Below are 22908 nucleotides of genomic sequence, written 5' to 3'. Positions count from 1 at the left end.
TTCATTTTCCTTCTTACCATTGACCTTGAGGATGTGTGGATGCAAAATGTCTTGAGTATGAACCAGCATCCACAGTTCCCAGGAAAATTCTCATCAGCAGGAACTTTAATACATGTAGGATTTATAGTCTCAGAGATACTCCTGTCCTTCTTCTGTATCAATGTAGGCACACAGTGATGAAACTTAACTTCTGCCCACTGTTAGAGAGGAAAATCTCTTCTTCTATCTCTTATATTTAGTCTTGGGGATCTGTGAATTTAACAAAAGGTAGATCAAGAGGAGAAAAAGGTACAGGATTTTTGTTAATAGTTACATACACAGGAGTCCATATAAAAGTGACGGTCAAGGGGCATCTCAGTGGCTCAGTCATTTAAGCATCTGACTCTTGATTTTGGCTCCAGTCATGATCTCAGGGTTGTGAAACAGAGCCCTGCACTGGGCTTCCCACTCAGCGGAATCTCAATGGAGATTCTCTCTCTCTCTCCCTCTGCCCCTCCCTGCCACTCTCACACACACACTCTCCCTCTCTTTAAATTAAAAAAAAAAAAAAAAAAAAAAGAGAGAGAGAGAGAGAGAGAAAGAAAAGAAAAAGAAAGAAAAGTGAGAGTCAGAAAAGTGGTTAGACTCAGGGGCTTATACACCATTTTAACAAAGGAAGGAAAATTAGGGCTTCAAAGGACAATAAATTATAGGGAAGGGACTAGAAATACACCAGGAAGCTGATGGGAGATAAGAGTTATTTTAGTAAGGTTTGTCTGTACAAACTTACCTTGGTGTTTGTTCTCTATCCCAGGTAACAGTCACTCTTCTCTTCCTGGTAAAATGGAGTCAACTTTACAAAGGGAAATTTATGTTCACTTTTAAGCAGATAATGGGGAGGACCAATTGCCTTCAACTCAAAGTAATCCTTACGTCAAAATGGCATATTTTGAGGTGGCATATCCTGATCCCCCTTCAACACCTATCTGCAGGATCCCTCCTATACTACCATTTGTCAAGGAAAGAAAAGTTGATAATTTTATAGGGAAATGTTTTTATGTCTCTAAGAGTCTGGAGTTGAAAGTCTTCAAATAGAGGAGTCTGTGTATAGGTGTTAAATTAATTACAATAAACCTTCCAGTTGATTCTGGTCCAACAATGTATTGACATTGAAAGCTCCAACAGCTGTACTAGACAATAAAGTTAGTCCACTGTTCTTTACCATTGGATTAACATTTAATCCATTTGACAGAATGAGACAGGAAACACAATGTTGATGGCTGAGTACAAGAGGCATGGAGAAGAGAAAATGAAATGCTGACATTGAGGATGTCACCAGGTGGGAGAACAGAGCCAGTTGCAAAGTGGAAGGTAACTTTGAAATCCAACTTAACCTTCTCCCTGAAACCAGGAGGCAAAATTTGCTTCTGCAGGCTAGAGCCAGATGCCCTAATTGTTACCCAATTTGTTTTAAATGGAATCCTTTTAGGTACACACTTTTATGTTTAACTGAGAAGCATTACATTTATGAATTGTGTTTCAGTGGGCTCTTCAGTTGTAAAATATAGTCTCTCTCTTTTTTTTTTTTTTTCTTTTGCCTGAGTTCAGGAGTCAGTAGGTGAAATTATTTACCCAAGATTAGGTCATTGTTATGAAATGCAAACTGCAGTTGTTAAATTGAAAGGAGAGGGGGAATCACACACTTGAGAAAATTCAAATTCATTTTCACTTCCCTCTGGTCTCTAATGGCATTGAGGAAGAACTCTTTAAAAAAACACTATGATTAACATTATGTAAATATGGAGCCTTAATTAGGCTTTCAATAGCCCCTTGGAAGTGTCCTCAGGCCTGACCCATGCCCAGATCTAGGTGGGAAAATGTGTTTTCTCTACTATTAGGTGTCTGTTTAAAAGCCAATTCTTCCTCCCTGGCTGCTGAGGAATAGAAGAGTTACCAAACAGTCCGTTAAAAGGCAATTTAACTAAGACAAAATACAAGATAACTGTTTCCAGTGAAACTGCAGGAAAATTTCAAGAAAGCAGAGTGAATTGTCTAGTATGGAATCTGGCCAAAACAAAGGCTAACTCATTTCCATTAGGTCTTTAATGACCTTAATTTTAGGGCCACTGCTGATTTCATTAAAATGTCTCTACCATGATTTTGAACTGTCCCTCCTCAATGTTGCTTAATCTGAAGGCATTAAATTGGCCATTCTACTTTCCATGTTTCATTGTATGTGGGGTTTTGTTGTTTTGTTTTGTTTTAAGATTTATTTATTTATTTTAGAGTGAGATAGAGAGCACAAATCAGGGAGAGGGGCACAGGAAAAGAATCTCAAGCAGACTCCCTGCTGAGCACAGAGCCCAACACAGGGCTGGATCTCAGGACCCATGAAATCATGAACTGGGTCAAAACCAAGAGTCGGACGCTTAACCGACTGAGCCATCCAGACACCCCTCATACTGTGTGTTTTTTGAAAGTTTATTATTTATTTATTTATTTATTTATTTATTTATTTTTAGTAATCTCTGTACCCAGTGTGGGATTTGAACTTACGACCTAGAGATCAAGAATCGAATGTTCTTCTGAATGAGCCAGCCCCATGCCCCCCCATATTTCATTGTTTTATTATTTACTAACCTCAAAACTTCCCTTTTAAATGTTCATCAGTCCAGCTGACAGACAATAGTCCTATCTCCATTTTGCTATGTCCGTTTGCCGTAATTTCTCTCCTCAGTCTAAAGTACATTTTAATTGAATGAAACCATCATTTTGCCTTTGAGTTAGATAAAAAGCTCATAGCCTTCCCTTAGTGTGGTTTACCTTATTAAATGGCCTGTACAAGATATGCTGACCTTGAGTTTGAAACTCCAAGTTCAGAGATTTTCAAATTTCTGGGGATCCAGAGCAGAAGGGATCACAGGGCAGAAGGGATCAAGAACTTCTCAATTTTAATAGTAATAATAGTTAAGATCCTACCTCAGCTGGGCCACATTTAACCTGGAAATGGAATGAAATGGAAAGCCAGATTGTTTTATAATTGACAGCTTTGTCTGTCAGCAGATGGCTGTAATCTCCTGCATGTGCCAAACACAGACTCTAGGATTTTTGAGTTTGTAGTGAAAACAGAAAGGACAAATATTTATCGTAATTACAACATTTGTGCATTGGATATAGTTTCACAGCCTTTTAATCCTCCTTGATTAGAAAATACAGAGTGATTTTTTTTTTCTTGCCAGTTGAAGAAGTTTGTTTACCATCACTTTGAGAAACATTTCAAGTTTTAATAAATATAAAGCTAGGTCATACAGAAACAGAAAACATCTTTCTTTTTAGTTTACTTCCTAGTGAATCTATACACCCCATTCAGGGAGCTTGAATCAGCACTATCGTCCCCAGTCAGCAACTATAGCACTCAAACTCAAGAAGCATTGTTGTCAACTCTGAATTTATTTGAGGAAATGATCCAATTTTCAATATTTTCTCTTTCCAATTATTACTGTTGGTTAGTTCTTGTCAAGAAGGTCAGTTAGGGATCTCTGGAGTGATTTACATAATTAGGTTCTCTATTTATATAGAGTATATGGAAATTACTTTGGGGGCAACTTGACCCACACCTGATTAATCCCATCAGATTATGTCCACCTCCATTGTTAATAAACCATTAGTCAGCAGCTCCATTATAAGCATCCCAAAAAGTACTGAGCTATTTCCAGAGAACTACAAATTATAATTCAAAAGTAAAGTCCTTGGACTGAACTCAGCCCTTCAGTTTTGGAGTAATGGGTGAAAATACCAGAAACTGCACCAGCAAATGTGAGTTCATGACACACCTCATTCACTTTAAGTTTTGGTGCCTCAGGCAAGGCAGTTAACATTTCATAGACTATTTCTTGACTTGGTAAATGCTAAGTATTTAAGACTTATCTTTAGGGGCAACTGGTGGCTAAGTTGACTAGGCATGTACTCTTGGTTTCTGCTCAGGTCATGATCTCAGGGTTGTGAGATGGAGTTCCGAGTAGGGATCCAGGTTCAGCGTGGAGTCTGCATGGAATTCTCTCTCTCCCTCTCCCTTCCACTCCCTTTCTATAAATAAATAAATAAATAAATTTTTTTTAAGGATTTACTTGACAAATATGTCCAAGTATTATATACATGGACACTCAGATTCTTACTTCTAGCCTTTGATTATCACATTGGTGATGTTTTGCATAGTACTATTGCCAGGTCACACATGGACTATTAGTGTGGACTACTACTTAAAATAGAGTCATTAATGTCTTTAAATCTAATCAGATTAAAAACCTAATTCTAGAAGCCTTAGAACCAACTCACAAAATTCATCCTTAAGATTCTGTTCTTCCAGAACAACTCTCAGTACCAAAATTTGTATAGTCAGGGTTCTCCAGAGAAACAGAACCAATAGAGAGAGAGACAGAGAGACAGAAAGACAAAGAGAGACAGAGAGAGATAGAGACAGTGAGAGAGGACGCAAATAGAGAAGAGGGAGAGGGAATGAAAGCGAGAGGGAGAGATTTATTATAAAGTATTGGTTCACACTCTTATGGAGGCTAGCAAGTCAAAAATCTGCAGGGTGGGCTGGTAGGCTGGAGACCCAGGAGAGCCAGTGTTCCAGTTGAGTCCCAAGGCAGTCTGCTTTAGAACCAGAAAAAACTGATGCTAGAGATGAAGTTTAAAGGCAGTCTGCTGGAGAATTCCTTGCTCAGGGGAGAACAGTCTTTTTATCCTATTTAGGCCTTCAACTCACTGGATGAGGTTCATTTGCTTTACTCAAAGGCTACTAATTTAAACTATTACTAATGTAAATGCTACTCTCACCCAAAATACCCTCACAGTAACACCCAGAACAAGTTTGACCAAATATCTGGCCACCCCATGGCCCAGGCAAGTTGATACATAAAATTAATCACAGTAAAAAGTAACCCCAAAATGGGTATTTCCTGCTTTCCACTTCTGCATTCATGCTACCACTAGAGTGAACCTTAAGTACAAAGTAGATCACATCATTTCCTGCTTAAAACTATTCAATTATTCTACCATTCCCAAAGGACAAAGGCCAGACTCTTTAAAACCAACTGTAAGGCTCCTCCATTTCTCACGACTTCAATCTCTCTTTCCATGCGTACTTCCTACCCATCAGAACTACTCCCATCCCACCACCTGAGCTTCTTGTCTTCTAGCCTACAGAACTATTTATATTTCTAACATACCAAATTTTCATGCCTCCATCTTTATCCATGTTCTTCCTTCTGCCTTCACCCCTCCCCAATTCACCCATCCCCAACTATATTTGCCTATAAAACATATATTCAAAATCCAAGAACCATCTTAAACATCTCTTCCTTGGAGATACCTTTATCGACTCCAATCAGAGTTATCCTGTTCTTGGGGCACCTGGGTGGCTCAGTGGGTTAAAGCCTCTGCCTTCGGCTCAAGTCATGATCTCAGGGTCCTGCGATCAAGGCCCACATTGGGCTCTCTGCTCAGCAGGGAGCCTGCTTCCTCCTCTGTCTCTGCCTGCCTCTCTGCCTACTTGTGATCTCTGTCTGTCAAAAAATAAATAAATACAATCTTAAAAAAAAAAAAAGCTATCCTGTTCTTGATCTTACCACTGAGCTATACCACTATAACATCACTCTGAAATACCCTCATTTTTTCTTTGTGTCTAGCTATAAGCTCTGTCAAGTCCAGGAACTATCTTTTTTGCTCCTCAGTGTCCCATGTGGTATCTGATTCCCATTAAGAAGTCAAAAATTGTGGAATGTATGAAAGAGGAGGGATTAGATGAATAAATTGCGACTTAGTTTGGTAATCGGTGGGAGAATCACCAAAGGTTTTTAATTAAAAATCTCTTCTTGAAAGAAGTAAGAAACTTCTTTTTTATTTTTTTTTAAGATTTTATTTATTTGACAAACAGAGATCACAAGTAGGCAGAGAAGCAGTCAGAGAGATGGGCAAGCAGGCTCCCTGCTGAGCAGAGAGCCCAATGCGGGGCTCGATCCCAGGACACTGGGATCATGACCTGAGCCAAAGGCAGATGCTTTAACCCACTGAGCTACCCAGGTGCCCCTTTTTTATTTTTTAAAGATCAATCTATCATTGATGAAGAGAAGGGCTGAGGGCAAGACGGAAGAAAGAAAAAGAAAGCAGGGAAGCTATGTAGGTGATAGTTATAGTCTAGGGATAAGGTAAGAAGGAGTTAAACCAGACAAATGGAGTAGAAATAGGAGATGCTCAAATTTATGAGTATTTCTCCTTCTTTAGAGCATCTGGAAGAACTGCATTTTCTTTGACCCCCTTCAAAATTAGGTACGGCTACATGATTTTCTTTGGCCACTGATATGTGATTGGAAGTGTTACGTGCTGTATCTAAACAGAAGCTCAAAGAGCCAGTACATGATTTTTGAATCATGTACAGAATAAGCCACATTCTGATTTTAGTCTCAGTGATCATGACCATGGGTCAAGATAGAACCTCTGTCAGTCTTGGTCTCTGAAAGATAATATTGAAAAGAATTCCTCTGCCCACCCGTATTGGACATGTCCTATGAATCACTTGTTGTGTCAAATAAATGAGACTTTGGAACTGTTTGTTACTACAGCAAAACCAACTTATCCTGATTTATCAGGATTTGGAAACTGAAGGAAGAGGGCATGAGCAGCACCGAACACTAACGCTTAGCATGAGGGAGTATGAAACTTGTAGCCCGAATGACTGAGTCTGCCATGTGTTGTCAGGATATGTATTTCACAACTGCAGGGTTCCTGTTCACATCGTAATCTATCTGAAATGTGGCCCCTAGAGTGAAGTCATGCATAACCTGCAGAGATGTACATAGCAGCCCTGGGAGTGATTCATTCAGAAAAAAATATATTATTTATTGTCCACTGACTCCTCAATGCCACTCTGAGTACTGCAAATACAAAGGCAAAATAGAGCTTATCACTCTGTGTGATGTGGTCAGAGGTCAGCACAATGTGGCAGATGCTCTGATAGATTGAGCACAGATAGAGGAAGAGGCGACCAGCTCTGGGTTGTAGTTGAGCTGCAGTTTGAAGGCTGATTTGGAATTGTTCACACAGAGGAGGGAAGTGGGTCATTTAAGTGCAAGAAGCAGACAGGTAAACATCCATGACACATTGGAGAAATCCAACAGGTCTTCTGTAACTATGTTTAGGTATACATTTTGAAGATGAGTAGAAATGGTAGGGAAAAGATTAGAAAGTTAAGTTGGGATCATTTTGAAAGATTTTGTATTTGCTGATGATTTAGTCTTCATTTCTGGAACAAGAGACCCTGTATCTTTTTAGTAAGTTGAGAGTTGTATTTAAGTTTCATGTATAAACACATCAGTGGGAGATTTCTATCATATCATTGTTAGAAACAATGATATTAGATCTAAAAGAAGAAGCTGATATATTATGCTTGGTTTCTTTTTTTTTTTTTAAAGATTTTTTATTTATGTATTTGAGAGAGAGAGAGACAGTGAGAGAGAGCACGAGCGAAGAGAAGGTCAGAGAGAGAAGCAGACTCCCCGTGGAGCTGGGAGCCCGATGCGGGACTCGATCCCAGGACTCCAGGATCATGACCTGAGCTGAAGGCAGTCGTCCAACCAACTGAGCCACCCAGGCGTCCGCTTGGTTTCTTTTGATTAGCATTCTGATTTGAAAGATCATTATTATTTGAAAAAAAATTAATAATATTAAGAGTAAAATTTTGTTAATGCTGATCACAAAAGATGGATACAACCCCATCATCAGTGCTACATTGAAATTTTACTGATCTGAATGTAGCTTGAAATACATGGGCCAATGATTTAGAATCTGGAAATCTTTTTGTCATTCAAAGATTGCCTCTCCTAAGGGGATTTGGTATGTAATCATTCAAGGCCATAAACAGTACTATCTAGAGCTAGAGAACCTTTCAAGAACTTATAAAGAGCACTTATAACTTATACCCAATTATACTATGAATTTAAAAATTCCTCTAAAGAGCAAAGTCCAATTGGATAAGCTTTATATCTGATCTTTTTTGGTTTTTTGGCTTTTAAGGTCTTCCCCATACTGACATTTACCATGACAGATTGCCACTTGTATCATGGGCAGTGATTTCTGGTTAATGTTTGTCAGTTCAGGCATTACTATAAAACGCTAGAGTCTAGATCTGCTGCATCATCAGAATTTGAAATAAGACCTTTAGGCATTCTTCCTACCATGAAATTACTGCTTTCAGTCCTGTGTAGCTAGCCCCTTAGTTAACCTATTTATAGGTTTTTCAGATATAGCATTCAATGTTAATAGTTTTAACTGTCCTCTGCTTTTTCACTGAAAAAATTAAAAATTGGGCAATAAGGAATACCTTAGTGATGTTGCAATCTTGATAACACAAATGGTCCCTGGAACTCTTCATCTGACTATGAAAAAGCACTGAACTTTACGGCTTTTATGCATTGGTGAGGAATTCATGAAAAAGCAGCCTTCAGAATGAAGAGAAAATCAGGGAGTTATAAATGGCCTGGTGAGACATAGATGTCAAAGTGGCTGCCAGATGTTGGCATATACAAAGTCAAAGGAGAACTTGATTTGAATTTTGATTCATTTGAGGAGAAGGCAAGATAATTATTGCCTACCCAAGGATTATTGTCCCAGGGACCCTGCAGAGCATTCCCCTGAATTGAGAAATATTTGTGCTAGGGAATCTAGTGCCTGGCACTGAGTAATCCCTCCACTAATACTAACTATTAATATCACTGTTCCACTGAACTGAGAAATAAATTGAAAATTTCAAGTAGAACTGAAAATCAAGTACTCTTTTGGCTTCTATACTAATTAACACATAGCCTATGATTCAAGCTCTATACATTTTTAATCATTCTGCCAAATTTACAATGTGATGAGATGGTTTCCTTGTCCCTTGATAATGCTGCAGATGGGAAGACAGCACTGCCAATGTCTGGTAATACGTGCTCCCTCCATGTTCAATAGAGATATTTTGAAAAATGTGATTTAGGTAAAGGAATCTGTGGAACTGAAATAACAAACCTTCTCATAATGAGACTGACCATTTTGCAGCCTTTAGGAATAACTATAGTTACAGCTTTAGGAAAATGCAACACATTCCAGACATTTCACTGGGTCTCATATTTACAACCATTATCTCATTTGATTTTCTCCGAAGTCCTATGAGGTCGATATTCTTACTTCTCCTCACATATAAGGAAACCGAGATTCAGGACCTGGCCCTCATCACACAGTCAGTAATTGATGGGCTGTGATTTGAATCCTGACTGAATCCAAAGCCTGTGTTTTTAATCACTACCATTCGTGACTTTCCCACTAGTGCAAGTTCATTGTGAGCTTTATTCCTCTCTTTGCATTATTTTATGCATCAAGAGGCTTTACAAATGTGAAGCCTTAGACTGTCGGAATGATTGAGAGAACCTCAATGCAAGGATTGTTAGGTTTCTCTGAAACACCCTTTCTTTGATAAATCTCTCAAAAGGAATAGTCCAGGGATAGTAAGTCGAGGCATCTTGGGGACTCGTGGGAATTTACCTCTGTGACTGATGGAATGAGCAGGCTGTCACCTGCATAGGTAGTAAATAAAGCCATGGAAATGCATGAGAATACCACCTGAAAATTGACATTGGTTTGTTCATTTTCTTACGGAAGAATACAATTGAAATGAAGGGAGCTGAGGGGAACCATAAGAGTGATTGATAGAAAGATACAGAGTTTAGATTAGGAAACTGGAAAAGAAAATAGAAGGTTTTATTATTATTATATTACTGTCTTTAAAGTATGCCAGCACCCTTTCCTCAGTGCAATCACAAAGTATACAGCACTCTACTAGGCAACATGGAAGATAGAGGAAGAGGGAGGTAGGGAGATGTGCTCTCTGCCTTTAGGAAAGAATGTTTTAATTAATATATTAAAATTAATTTATACTCGGTTGAAGGGCATGTACATGAACAGTATGAGCACACATGTTCATCACCCAAGGCCACGTTTACTGATCATTTCATATAATTTGTCTCTGAACAAATGGACTTTCTAGGAGAGAAAATCCAAGCTCCCTTGCCCAGCAAAGGCTAAGCAGGATGTGAAATGCAATGTGTCAAAGGTAGGCAGGCAAAGCATTTTTTAAATTGACAAAGGAAAGAAAACCAAGACAAAAGCCTGTCTTTTATCACATGGCAAAGGAAGGCAGATAATTAATGATCCAAGTGCCAAAGAAACTTGGTGCTTTCATTCACCTCAAATTTTAGTACAGGAATTATTTTAAAGAACTGATTACAAAAAAGACTGACCCAGGGTTATTTGAATATGGATTTTTTTAGCCTTATATGTTATACTTCCAAAATGTATTTACTTTTAATTTGTATGTGATCTAAAGTGCAGACATTTATGTGGATCTGAGATAATCATCAAGGTAACTTCCAAGAGTACTTGGCCAACTCTTTAGTAATCGTTAGGTATCAACTTCCAAACCACAGTCACATGGAAATGATAAAGGAATAGAGTAAGCATTCTGTTAGGAGGAAATAATAGGAGGTGAAAGAATCAAAAGAGAAAGAAAAATACTCACTTTTAAATGCAAAGAGACAGGAGGATAACAACTTCTAACAGACCGTGAATTTGGGCTTCCATGGAAAATTGTGAACATTTCCCTTTGAGACATTTCAAACTAGGGTGAATCATGTTTCTAGTAAAGTCTTTCTAATTAAGTCTTCTGTATCTGTCTGTAGGATGCAGGGATTAGCTGTGCCTCTGACTCCCATGCCCTTTCCAGCATTTAATTCCAGTTGGAAAACTTTAGTGTGAAACCACACTTCCATCCTTTAAGGTCACAGCTGCTAAGAACTTGCTCATGAGTGTGGGCTATTGTTTCCTCTGAAGGAACAGTTCACAGAGAGTGATGTGCCTCAAGGACAGCAGTGTACATGGTAGGCATTAAATGTGTGTTGAGTGTTTTTGAACTGATAGACCTTGACCACCATTGAAGAACATCTCTCTCCTGTTGACCCTCCCTACTATAAAATCTGTCTCCCTTTCATTGTCCTCATGACAAAGGATAGGTTCAGAATCCAGGTTTACAATTCTGTCAGTGGTCAAGCCCTTTGCCATTTAGACAGTCACCACTCATCTGCTCACTTGGGTTCTGGAGACAAATAATGACTGCCACTCGAGTTTAATGATGGTTTCACTTTGAAGTGTTCAGAAGGAAAAGAGACCTCAACACAAAATAGTGTTCTCCCTGGATTACTATGATCATCTGAGACTAGAAGATGAAAAGGAAGTCTCTTTGGTAGTATAAGCTATTTAGTACCCATCAATACATAGCATGTCCTTTTTGGACAAAGGATATTACAGAGACCTGGCCAAATTAGAAGGTGAGGAAGCTGTTGTGGGCAAACAGAGGTGGTATTTTACTGCACATATCTCTGCCCAGAGGGAGCTTCAAAAATTACTCATATCCTGGGCCAGATGATCACCAAAGAGCATTGTACATCTGGACTGGTATCTTCCAGACTATGCATTAATCCTGGAAGACTGGATATACATATTTTTTTCCCATAGCTGAGATTTGAAAATACCCCATAGTGTCTCTCTTTTTCATTTTCAATTAGTGTCAGTTAAATGTCTTGGTTTAAAGGTGTCAGTGAAAAAGCTACAGAACTTCATTTGAAAAGGAAGGGTTCTAAGAGACATGATAACTTAAAATCAACTTCAATCCAGTTAATACTGAGGCTTTTTTCAATAAGAGAATGATTTAAACTGAAATGAGCAGAACTCTTGATTAACCAGAGATTCAGGCATAATTTCTTGAAAGCTTAAAATGAGGACAAAAATCATATTTTTAGGCAATTTAGAATTTAAATACACATAAAATTCATTCCTTGGCAACTTAAAAGGCTCATCATATCGTTGAGAATGACTGATTCATTAAAATTCAAAGGAAAAAAATCAGAAGTTAAAGTTCACCTGATCAATATAACTGGAGATCATTTTACAACAATTTAGATCCCTGAAGGGGAAAAAACGACTTTAAGGCTTGATTATCTGTTTTTGTTTGCTTGTTTTGATTTTTGCTTGTATTTTTCTTTCATTTGCTTTTTGCTTCATGGTTCCTTCAAACCAAACATTTGTATCTTTTATTACAGTAAGATTCAAAAAACAGCCAATGACTTAAACAATCATAAGGCAGCTCTGAAATGGCAGAGAATGAGTCTAAGTCTGTTTGACACCAATGATTTTGCTATTTCCACTATGCATGGTGACAATTTTTTTTCATTTTTACAATAAGGGTAATGTCTACTTCACAAGATTTAGGAAGATAACATACATTTAATATGTAGAGCAGTGTCTGACATCTGGTAGGTATACACACACACACACACACAAAAGTGTGATGACAGTAGTACTAATAGTGGTTATTACTATTATAGGAAAATGGACCAGAAGGACTTGCCCCCTGAATGGTCTGAGAATAATATCCCAAGTTCTTTAAAATAAAAATAACTATGACTGTGGAGTACAAACTAATTATCTCCAAAATCTGCATGCACTTATTTCTTGCAAGAACAGATATTTTCTCCAGTAGATTTGGTCACACACCGTAGATCACAGTTAAGTGTTGACTGGGTGGATATTTTGCAGTGGTCCATAAAGAGGAAGAAAAAAATTACAGCCACTTCAAAAATTCTATCACAATGCCTAGAAAGCACTAGATTAATTGCCTAATAAATACCACTTGAAAATTGTTTTCATGGGCTAGAATATGAAGGTCAACCCAGAATCAGAGGAACCTAGTTTAAACCAAAATAAACACACAAAAAAATTTTATATAAGCATCCTTATATTTTAGCTTATAATGAATGACGATGTTCTAGCAATGTTTACTATGTTCAGAGATCTCTTATATACCTAGTTGTGTCATAATGGCAGGAAAAATGTTGGAACCTGCTAAAAATGAAGTCCAGTTGAGGTAAGAAGCTTATTATAGCCCACAAAAGGGGCAAAACAAGCAAGTGTAACATCCTGAATAAGTGGGCTCTGTCCCACACTCTCAGCTCCACAATTATTTAAAGGAAAAATCCTGAAGTGGACTAGAAAGAAAGCCACCAATAGCCTCAGGGCCAAAGGATTTCCCTATTTGCATGCAATTTCTCTGAGGATACACTTCTCTGGTCTTTGTTTCATTTTATAAAATACATATGTATATATACATACACACCCAGACTCAAACAAAGTAACTGTAGCAATAAAAATGTTTGGCTTTCCAGACAGAATGGGTAGAGTGTATCAATGTCCCATTGTAAATCACTTTTGACAATTCAAATTTAATGTGTGGCTTAAAAGTAATACTAGACTATTTAATACACTTGTAAATTATTTGATTCTGACACCTTTGTGACATAGTCATCTTCAAATCTGCAGCAGGAAAAAAAAAAAATCTGCAGCAGCATTCCATTACCTACACCTCACCTAAGAAAATAAAGGACTATCATGAGTAGAAAATTTTCCGTCTGAGGAAAAATGGAATGTCTCTTAGCGGCTTTAGATCAAATCCCAGGAAAGGAATAGAATCTAGTTTGCCACGTCTTTCCTCCGCCTTATTCACACAGCCATATTGGATAATTAAAGGAAAAACAGATAGGGAAAATTCCTCTGAGAACATTAAATTAATTCTCTGTGAAATTTCATTATTTTATCCATAAACGGTATGGTGTAGGTTATAAAGTAGTCAGATAGCAATTGTGTTAGAATGGGCTGCAGTGTAAATTTTTTTAAAACACTGAATTTCATCACCAAAACAGAATTGGAGATACCATAAATGAATGTGGGTTTTAATCTTTGAATATAAGACTTATACTCAACTGTGTACTCTTTTGCATATCATCAGAAAGAGATAAAATTTTCCATTAGCTGTTACATCAAGCTTTTAGTTCAGGAAAAGAGTCCTGCTCAGTAAAACTAAAAACAAAACCAGGTCTCAGCCAATTTGATTTCTCTTTGCTGAGCTGACCTAACAGGGTGGCTTGGGTAAAATCTTTACTGGTTGGTTTTATATATTTGGTGTGTTTTGTTTTGTTTTGGTTTGGTTTTTGTTTGTTTTTTATGAGCTAAAGGAGAAGGGAATCATTAATAGATGAGCCTAAGGCATTCCGAAATATACTTGCTAAATAATAAACTTATCAATTTCTTCCAAATGAATAAATTATTAATTCTCATCCAACTCTACCAAACCTAACAGTCAGATAAAGCAGGTGCTAAGGAAGAGAAATGAATCTCAGCAGAGTGTATAATAAGCATTGAGAGGGTCAAGGCTGATGTTAGAGACAATGCCTTAAAACATAGGAAGGGCAATGTTCAATTAAACATTAGGAGAATCCATTGCAATTTTAAACATTTTTCAGACATACAGCAGAGAAAATGCCAAAGGACAGGAAAAGGTACCCACCTGAAACTTTTGAGATCCATCAGTATTGATTCGAATCTCTAGTAAAAGAATTAATTCTACACTAGAACTAACATTGTGATGGAAGGGTGTGAGTGTCCAGCGCTTTTCAAACCTGATGTTTTAAACGTATATCCTCCCATATTTATTTATTTCAATAACTCAAGGCAAGGGTTCTGTTTTTTTAAGGATGAGGGTGGTTTTTCCATGATTACCCCAAATTTAATGGCAAAAACAGCCATTTGTTATAGATTCTCTGTGTCAGGAACTTGAATAGAGCACACAAGAGAAGGCTTGTCACTGATCCATACTGATGAAGCCTCATTGGCAGGATACTATGAAGGAAGTCTGGGAACCGCAATCATCTTAAGGCTGTTCACATGCGTGCCTGGTGATTGATAATGGCTCTCAGCAGGGACTTGATATAGGACTGTCAAAGGATCACCTACAGGTGGCCTCTTCATGGAGCCTGGGATTCCCCAAAATTTGGTGGTTGGGATCCAAAAGTGAGTATCCCAGAGAAAGAGCCAGATGGAAGCTTTAACACCCTTTGTGTCCTAGTCTCAAAAGTCACACAGTGTCTTCCTTTGCATTCTACTTATTGGGCAGTAACAAAGGCTGACCTACATTCAAGGGTGAAAATTAGACTCCACCTTTTGATAGGACAAATGTCAAGGTTCTACAATCATAGAACTGGAAACACAAAAACATGGACAGTTTTTGAAACATGGTCTGCCACAATGATTATTTCTTTTTCTTTTTCCTTCTCTTTTCTTTCCTTTGTATGTTTGTTTGTGTCCTATCTGTGCTTTCTTATAGTTTCTAAAAAAGAAATAACAACTCATGTATGGAGAACACATGCCTAGTAAATCCTAGTGATATTTTGGTCAGCTGTTATTAATCAGCTCATTTCAGATTAATAACTTTTGTACCTGGAGTTCTTCTGGTAGATCTACCATATGTTTGTTCTGACACAGATATTTTGGAGTTTACACTTGAGGATAAAAGAAAAGAACCAAACTTGAAAGCGTTAGTTGTTGAAAAGAAGTCCAGAACAAGTAAGAAGATGTTTAAAACTGCAATGAAGACAGATGTTGGAGTTGAGTCTATTGAGAAAAAGGATTTAGGATGTGAAGGAAAGATCTCTTTGCTGAAAAGGATTAAGAATTTCTTGGTGAGTGTAAAGCTCCTGATAATTTTGAGAAATTAGTTGTTTGACTTCAGGATATGTTATTTTTCTGCATATTATTCAGTAAACATTTTAATTAAAATTATTTTCACTTATTTATCAATAGATATTGTAGTTTTTAACATTCTGGGAATGCATGAGTGATGCTTTCTTTTTGCATCATGTTTCTCTGCGTGTGTGTGTTTTTTTTTTTTTTTAAGATTTTATTTGTTTATTTGACATACATAGGCAGAGAGGCAGGCAGAGAGAGAGGGGGACGCAGGCTCCCTGCTGAGCAGAGAGCCCAATGTGGACCTCGATCCCAGGACCCTGAGATCATGACCGGAGCTGAAGGCAGAGGCTTAACCCACTGAGCCACCCAGGCGCCCCTCTCCATGCCAGCACCTCTGTCCTGGTGTTTTTGCTCTGACTAAATGAGAATACTTACGGATGATGGGCCTGTCGCTCAACTCCAGGACTGAAATAGCCAGATGATAAGAACCTTGAGCTAATGCAGATGGGGCCTAACAAAAACTTAGAGAAGAAAGAGTGATCTCTTCCTTTGAAAACCACATTCCATGAGTATTTCTTATTGACTTTATAAATCTATATTGAAAATTCCATTCTATAGAAATAATTTCAAAAGTATATGACATATTTATTGAAATATTGTTTGTAATATAAAAACTGAAAAGAAACTAAAATGATCATCAACAGGGGAATGTCTAGGTGGTATATTTATATCTAGAACACTAGGCAACCTTAAAATAACATATATCTACTTTCATGGAAATGTGTTTAATTGATTCATCAAAAAATTTTCAAAATATTGTGAGTAGCAGAAGCCCATTTTTATTAAAAATATATATAAAATTTCATTCTAGATGGCAAACTTGGCACTGCTTTAGCTACTCCATATCATAATAGAATCTCTAGAAATGATAGTGCATTTTCTTCTTAAAATTCACATCTGGTATGTAAATCAAGAATTCTTTTTTCTTTTTTTTTAAAGATTTTATTTATTTATTTGACAGAGATCACAAGTAGGCAGAGAGGCAGGCAGAGAGAGGGAAGGGGAAGCAGGCTCCCTGCTGAGCAGAGAGCCCAACACGGGGCTCGATCCCAGGACCCTGAGATCGAGCCAAAAGCAGAAGCTTAACCCACTGAGCCACCCAGGTGCCCCTCAAGGAGAATTCTTAATGGATCATAACATATAAAAAATCCTTGGAAGGTGGGAAATGAAAGAATGAAATTTCCCAAGACACAGGACATATTTTCCTTCTAGAAATTTTGGGAACACTACCAAAGGAGCTTCATACCCAAGTGTAGTGGATCCTAAATTCAAGAGTGGTCCTAAAAGTAACCAATGGGTAATCAGGTAATCAGAGGAAATCAAGCAGGACAGATTCTGAAAAATCCACCTCCTCAGGCCAGAGAGCAACCACAGGGGTTGCAGACTCAGGTAGGTGGGGATGGGAGGATATCAGGCTATGACAACGGGGTTGGGGGGTGAAGGAAATAGGACAACTAAAGGCTACATATTGCACCAGTGGGATATTCTAAGCCTCTCTACTCTGAATGAAGGCTACTCAGTCACAGGCCACAGCAGTTCATCTCACCTCTCTCCATAAGTGGACAATCAGTCAGTCAATCCAGCAAGGTATTTCAGCTGTTAGAGATGAGAGCACACCAATAGTCACCAATTGCATCATGCTTTTTTGTCTGGAACTGGACACTTTAGAAGTGTCCCTTTCCTGTTGTGAGTGGTGTGGAGTCAGCTCATAAGTCTCTGAAACCCAAAAATTGAGAGGTTCTTTGTGCACCTGGTGGCTTGGTGGCCATCACCTTATTATAAAAAAAATGTATTGAGCTACACCTACACCATAAGCACTATGGATATCATTTGGATTACCATGAGAAAAAGAGAAAGAAGGAAGGTCAAGAGGCTAGATGATTGGTCTAAAAGCTAAGTTCTACCACAAACAGTGCCATGCTGAGAAAATACAAATGGAAAATACTATCAAGATACTTGAAAAGACAAACACCAAACAAAAGAATGATAAAAAAGACTCCATAAGGAGCAGTATTTGCATATGTATTGGATAAAGAGGGACAGTCCTGAGCTAAGGTACTTTCCAAAATGATTAAACAGGGGTGCCTTGATACCTCAGTTTGTTAAGCGGCTGTCTTTGGCTCAGGTTATGATCCCAGGGTCCTGGGATTGAGTCCCACATTGGGCTCCTTGCTTAGGAGGGAGTCTCCTTTTCCCTCTGCCCCACCCCTACCCTGCTTGTGTACACACACACTGTCTCTACTACTCTCTCTCAAAATAAATAAATAAAGACTTAAAAAAATGATTAAACAAAAATAAAGAATGAAATCAGGAAATTTCTGCCCAACTTTTTCCCTGTGAAGAAATAGAAGTATTAAAAATTATTCAAACAGGAAAGAGAAAGAAGAAAATATGGAAGAAGATGGTTACTAAAGTCTGCTGTGTTGGAGATGGCTTTACTCAAAAAACCACCTAAATATTAAAGACTCATAAAGCCAATGGGCTTATGTTTCAAGATCAGACGCATTCAGGGTGGTATGGCTATAGACATCTGTGGCTGGGCTTATATTTGCAAAAGGCCATGTAACTCATCCTGAACTGAATGGCATCTTTTGCCCACCAATGCTTAGTATCAAAAAGAGTCTCCTATCCCCACTCTACACAATTTTGAATGTCATTACCAAAGGAACTCTCATTGAAGTGAACATCAGCGAGTTGGGCCTTATGGCACAGTGACACAAGGAAGGAAAGTATTTGGGGAAGATATGCCCACAACTTACCAGAAATCCTGAAAATGATGGATGCATAGGCATGGTTCCATGGTTGACATCAATTCCATACAAGTAACTCCTTATAATTATTGAAGACTACACACCAATCAAGAAAACCAGCATTACTGTGATGTTTCCGAATACTACCCAACAGCCTTACATGTCTGAAATCATCAAGAATACTATTTATTCTAATGTAAAAAAACATTAAAATGGACTACTTTTAGGGAAAAAAAAGTCATCAATCATTCAAGGAAGGCCAATATTTTGTTGTTCCTCAATAAAAGATCAACTTAATCAACTTCATCATAAGGACAGAGACAGAAGAATAAGCAAAATAGGAAGTTTAGAATAAATATAATTTATATCCTAAAAACTATAGGAAGATATTTAACCCATAATAAAATTAACTGAATAAAATGGAAATTAAAACTGTCATCATGGTTAGCAAGAATATGCAAAAAATGGAACCCCTGCACACTGGTGATAAGAATATAAAGTGGTGTAGCTGTTATGGAAAAGAGTATGGAGTTCTTAAAAAAAAAAAAAAAATTAAAATAAGGGAGCCTGGGTAGCTCAGTCAGTTAAAATCTGCCTTTGGCTCAGATCATGACCCCAGAGTCCTGGGATCAAGTCCCATATCGGGCTCCCTGCTCAATGGGGAGTCTGCTTCTCCCTCTGTCCCTCCTCCCACTCATTCTCTCCCTTTCTCTCTCTCTCAAATAAATAGATAAAATCTTTTTAAAAACTAAAAATGCAATTACCAGATGATCCAGCAATCCCAATTCTGGGTATTTATCTAAAAGAATTGGAATCAGGATCTCAAAGAGATGGTAGCACTCCCATGTTCATTACAGCACTAGTCACAAATAGCCAAGATATGGAGACAATTTAAATGCCCATCAATGGACGAATGGGTAAGAAAAAGGTGGTATACAGATAAAATGGAAAATTATTTACTTTTAAAAAAAATCATATGTGATAAATTGGATGAACTTTGAGGACATTATGTTAAGTAGAATAAACCGGCCACAGAAGGACAAATACTTCATGGTTCCACATATATAAGCTATTTAAAGTGATCAAATTTGGAGAAGCAGAATGCAGCATGGTGGTTTCAGGGGCTGGAGGGAAAGGGGAAATGAGGAGTTGCTATGGGTGAGTATAAAGTTTCAACTATGAAAGATGAACAACTTCTATAGATCTACTCTACAACATTATGCCTGTAGTGAACAACACTTAAAAATGTAAGTGCATAAATCTCATGGTAAGTGTTCTTACCACAATAAAATTTTAAAAATTTAAAAATAAACAAAACTCTCATCATTGAAATAACACCTAATAGTTGGGTTGAGCAAAAGAAAGGACATAGTTCAAGAGAAACTAGTAAGCTAGAACCAAGGAATTTTCTGGAATTTAAATAGTTGGAGAGGCAGCTTTGTGTGGTGGTTAAGAGCACAGGCTCTGGAAACAGACTGCCTAGATTTGAATATTAGGTCTATACTTACTGTCTGTGTGACATTAGAAAAATCATTTAAATTTTTTGTGCTTGTTTTTAAGCTTTTTTCTTTAAACTCCAAACATATCCTACAATACTTTTCTTTGTGAAATTGGGGCTAGGAATTTGTGAACTTATTTCTCCTTTGTCACTTTGTCACTTTGTTAACTGTGAAGTTATGCTGACAGAGAGCACAAAAGCACAACGAAGATGCTGGAGGCAAGGGTAGGAACTTCCTGTTTGCTTGTAGTTCTTGTCATGGTGGTCCCAACAGTAGTAGGAGGCAATCGTGGCCATAGCAGTTGGTTCCAGTCTCCACCTTCCTTTGGCAGCCCAAAGCAGGCTTCCTCACCCTCCCTCACCAATATGTATACAGTGGGCACTGCCTCATCTCCAAGAGACCCCTCCTCTGCCTACGCGACCTACAGTAACACCTCCTGCTCAGAGTTCTGTACTACAATTCTGTGGAGTTTCTAGGTTCTGAAAATCTTTCAGGAACTTCCCCACACTTATAGGTGGTAGCCACTTGTACTTCCATATACCTCTAGGTTACCTCAGTGTTCTCATTTTGCTTTTTCAGAGTTCTAGTACTTGCTTAATCAATCCCTTGTGTGAGTTCTCTCTGCTGAAACATCTAGGGTGTCTTGTTTTCCCAAATCAATCCCGACTAATATAGTTTGTCATGTTCTACCAGAACTAGGTGGTTATGAAGATCGAATCAAGTTCATATGTGTACCCAGGACATGAATTGAGTCATATCTGAGTTAATACTGAGGACAGTGCCTGTATATAAAGAGCTATGTAAATATTCACTATCACTTTCAAACTTTCTTATGTTTTCCTCAGAAAGCTGAGGAAAACATAAGAAAAAAATGAGAGTCACTGAAGACAGAACTAAACATTTCAGCAGCTATTTTAGAAGATGAGAATCAAAATTACTCGGAGGAGACAATAGTAGATATATAGATGAATATATGATAGAGAAAGAGAGAAAGATGGTAGATAGAGAGATAGATGAGGAGAGAAGAATTTGAATGAATTTAATATAGATATGTCATTGGCAGAAGAAAACACACATATAAACAGGCACAAAGAAACACAGTACTTTATAACTACAGATAATCATTTACAACAGTCACACCATCAAGCTGGTATTTTAACTGACCCTTGAACAACATGCTGGTTAAACGTGCTGACCTCACAGGCAGCTGAAAATCCATATATAATTTTTGACTCTCCAAAATTTTAACTATGAACAGCCTACTGTTGCCTGAAAGCCTTACCAATACCATAAAGAGTTAATTAACATAGTTTGTAGTCTATATGTATTATGTACTGTATTATATGTATTATTATATATTGTTAGAATGAAGTAAGCTAGGGAAAAGAAAATATAATTAAGAACATAATAAGGAAGGGAAAATAGATTTACAGTACTGTCTCAGAAAAAAAATCCACATATAAATGGACCCTTGTGGTTCAAACCCATGTTGTTAAAGGGTCTGCTGTTACCTGTTACCAAATGTAGATAAGGAGAGAATAAGAAAATAAAAGTATTGAAAAAATTCATCTGTGAACAGAAGCATGATATCTAAAATAAAATACTGCTAATAAAGCATAGCAGTGTTTTAGAAAAATAATACAATGTAATTAGCATTTATTTCAGAAATGCTAGAGTAGGTTAATATTAGAATTTATCATGATAGTTCAGCTCATAAATAAGAAGGAGGACTGTATGATGATCTTAATAGATAATGAAAAAGCATTTGATGATATTCAACACCCATTCTTTATTAAAAAAAAAACACTCTGAGAAAATGAGAACTCAAAAATAACCCTACTTTGATAGGAAATTTCTACCAGTAACCTATAGTAAATATTGTGATCAATGGAGAGTCACTGGAAGCATTCCCATCAAAGTCAGGAAGTAGATAAAGATGAGTGCTAATGTCTTTAATACTCTACATTGCAGTTCCAAATTAATAAAATAAGAAAAAGAATGTGAAGTACATATACTGAAAGGAAGAGGTAAATCATGATTTACAAGTGATAAGATTACCTATATAGTTGGTCGGTTGATTGTCTTAGTTTTCCTAGTAGAATAAAGTTCAGTATTGTGGCCTGGTAAAAATAAATGCTAAAAAAAATCTAGAGCTCTCCTATGTACCAATGGGATAGAATAGATTTAAAGATCCTTCTTCTGATGGAAACACAATATATAAAGCAATGAGGAAGGAATCTAGAAGTAAATGTATAATAATGTACAGAAAATAATACAATTTTGCTGAAGGTGATGGAAAGACCTGAGTAAAAGAGAAATATAACATGTTTGTTCATGGGAAGATGAAATACAATAGAGTTGTTAATTCTTTCAAACTGACTAAATTCAATGTAATCTCCCAGAATTTCCCACAAGATGTTTCATCCTTCGTGACCAGAGGAGTCTAAAATTCAAGTGAAAGAGGGCCACCTGGCTGGCTCAGTCGGTAGAGCACACAACTCTTGATCTCCAGGTTGTGAGTTTGAGCCCAGTTTGGGTGTAAAGATTACTTAAAAAAAAAATAAAATAAAATAAAATTCAAGTGAAAGAATAAATGTGAAAAAAGGTAAAGGCAGTTTTATAAAAGAATAAATTGAGAGCAACTTGATCTAAGAGATTTCAAATTCTAAAGATCTAGGTAGTAAACAGTATGGTGGAGGTGTGCGTGTGTAGGAATAGATGTACGCTCACTGGGATAGGCATAATTCCAAGCCATGCTGTTGACTGGCTAGAGTAAAAAAAAAAATAATAAAAAAAATAAATGGAGAAAATAAAATTTTCTCTTTTCTAATTCACAAAGCAGGAGTAGATCCACATGAGCACATACCCACTGATAACTTGGATGGTGGCTACTAATTATAGGGATTCTCTCACCTTATGAGTTGTCTTGTGATTTGTATGGAACATAATCATATGTG

At 37.3% G+C, this 22908-nt stretch overlaps 1 pseudogene; it reads left to right on the top strand.

Moving 5' to 3' along the window:
• LOC116879895 overlaps window positions 1-22908 on the top strand; it is a 40295-nt pseudogene that overhangs the window by 5360 nt on the left and 12027 nt on the right.

The sequence above is a fragment of the Lontra canadensis genome, unplaced genomic scaffold, assembly GCF_010015895.1.
Source record: "Lontra canadensis isolate GAN:19392208 unplaced genomic scaffold, GSC_riverotter_1.0 scaffold64, whole genome shotgun sequence".
Lineage (NCBI taxonomy): Eukaryota > Metazoa > Chordata > Mammalia > Carnivora > Mustelidae > Lontra > Lontra canadensis.
Note: the sequence above shows the minus strand (reverse complement) of the source record. Positions and strands in the feature narration are given on the sequence as shown.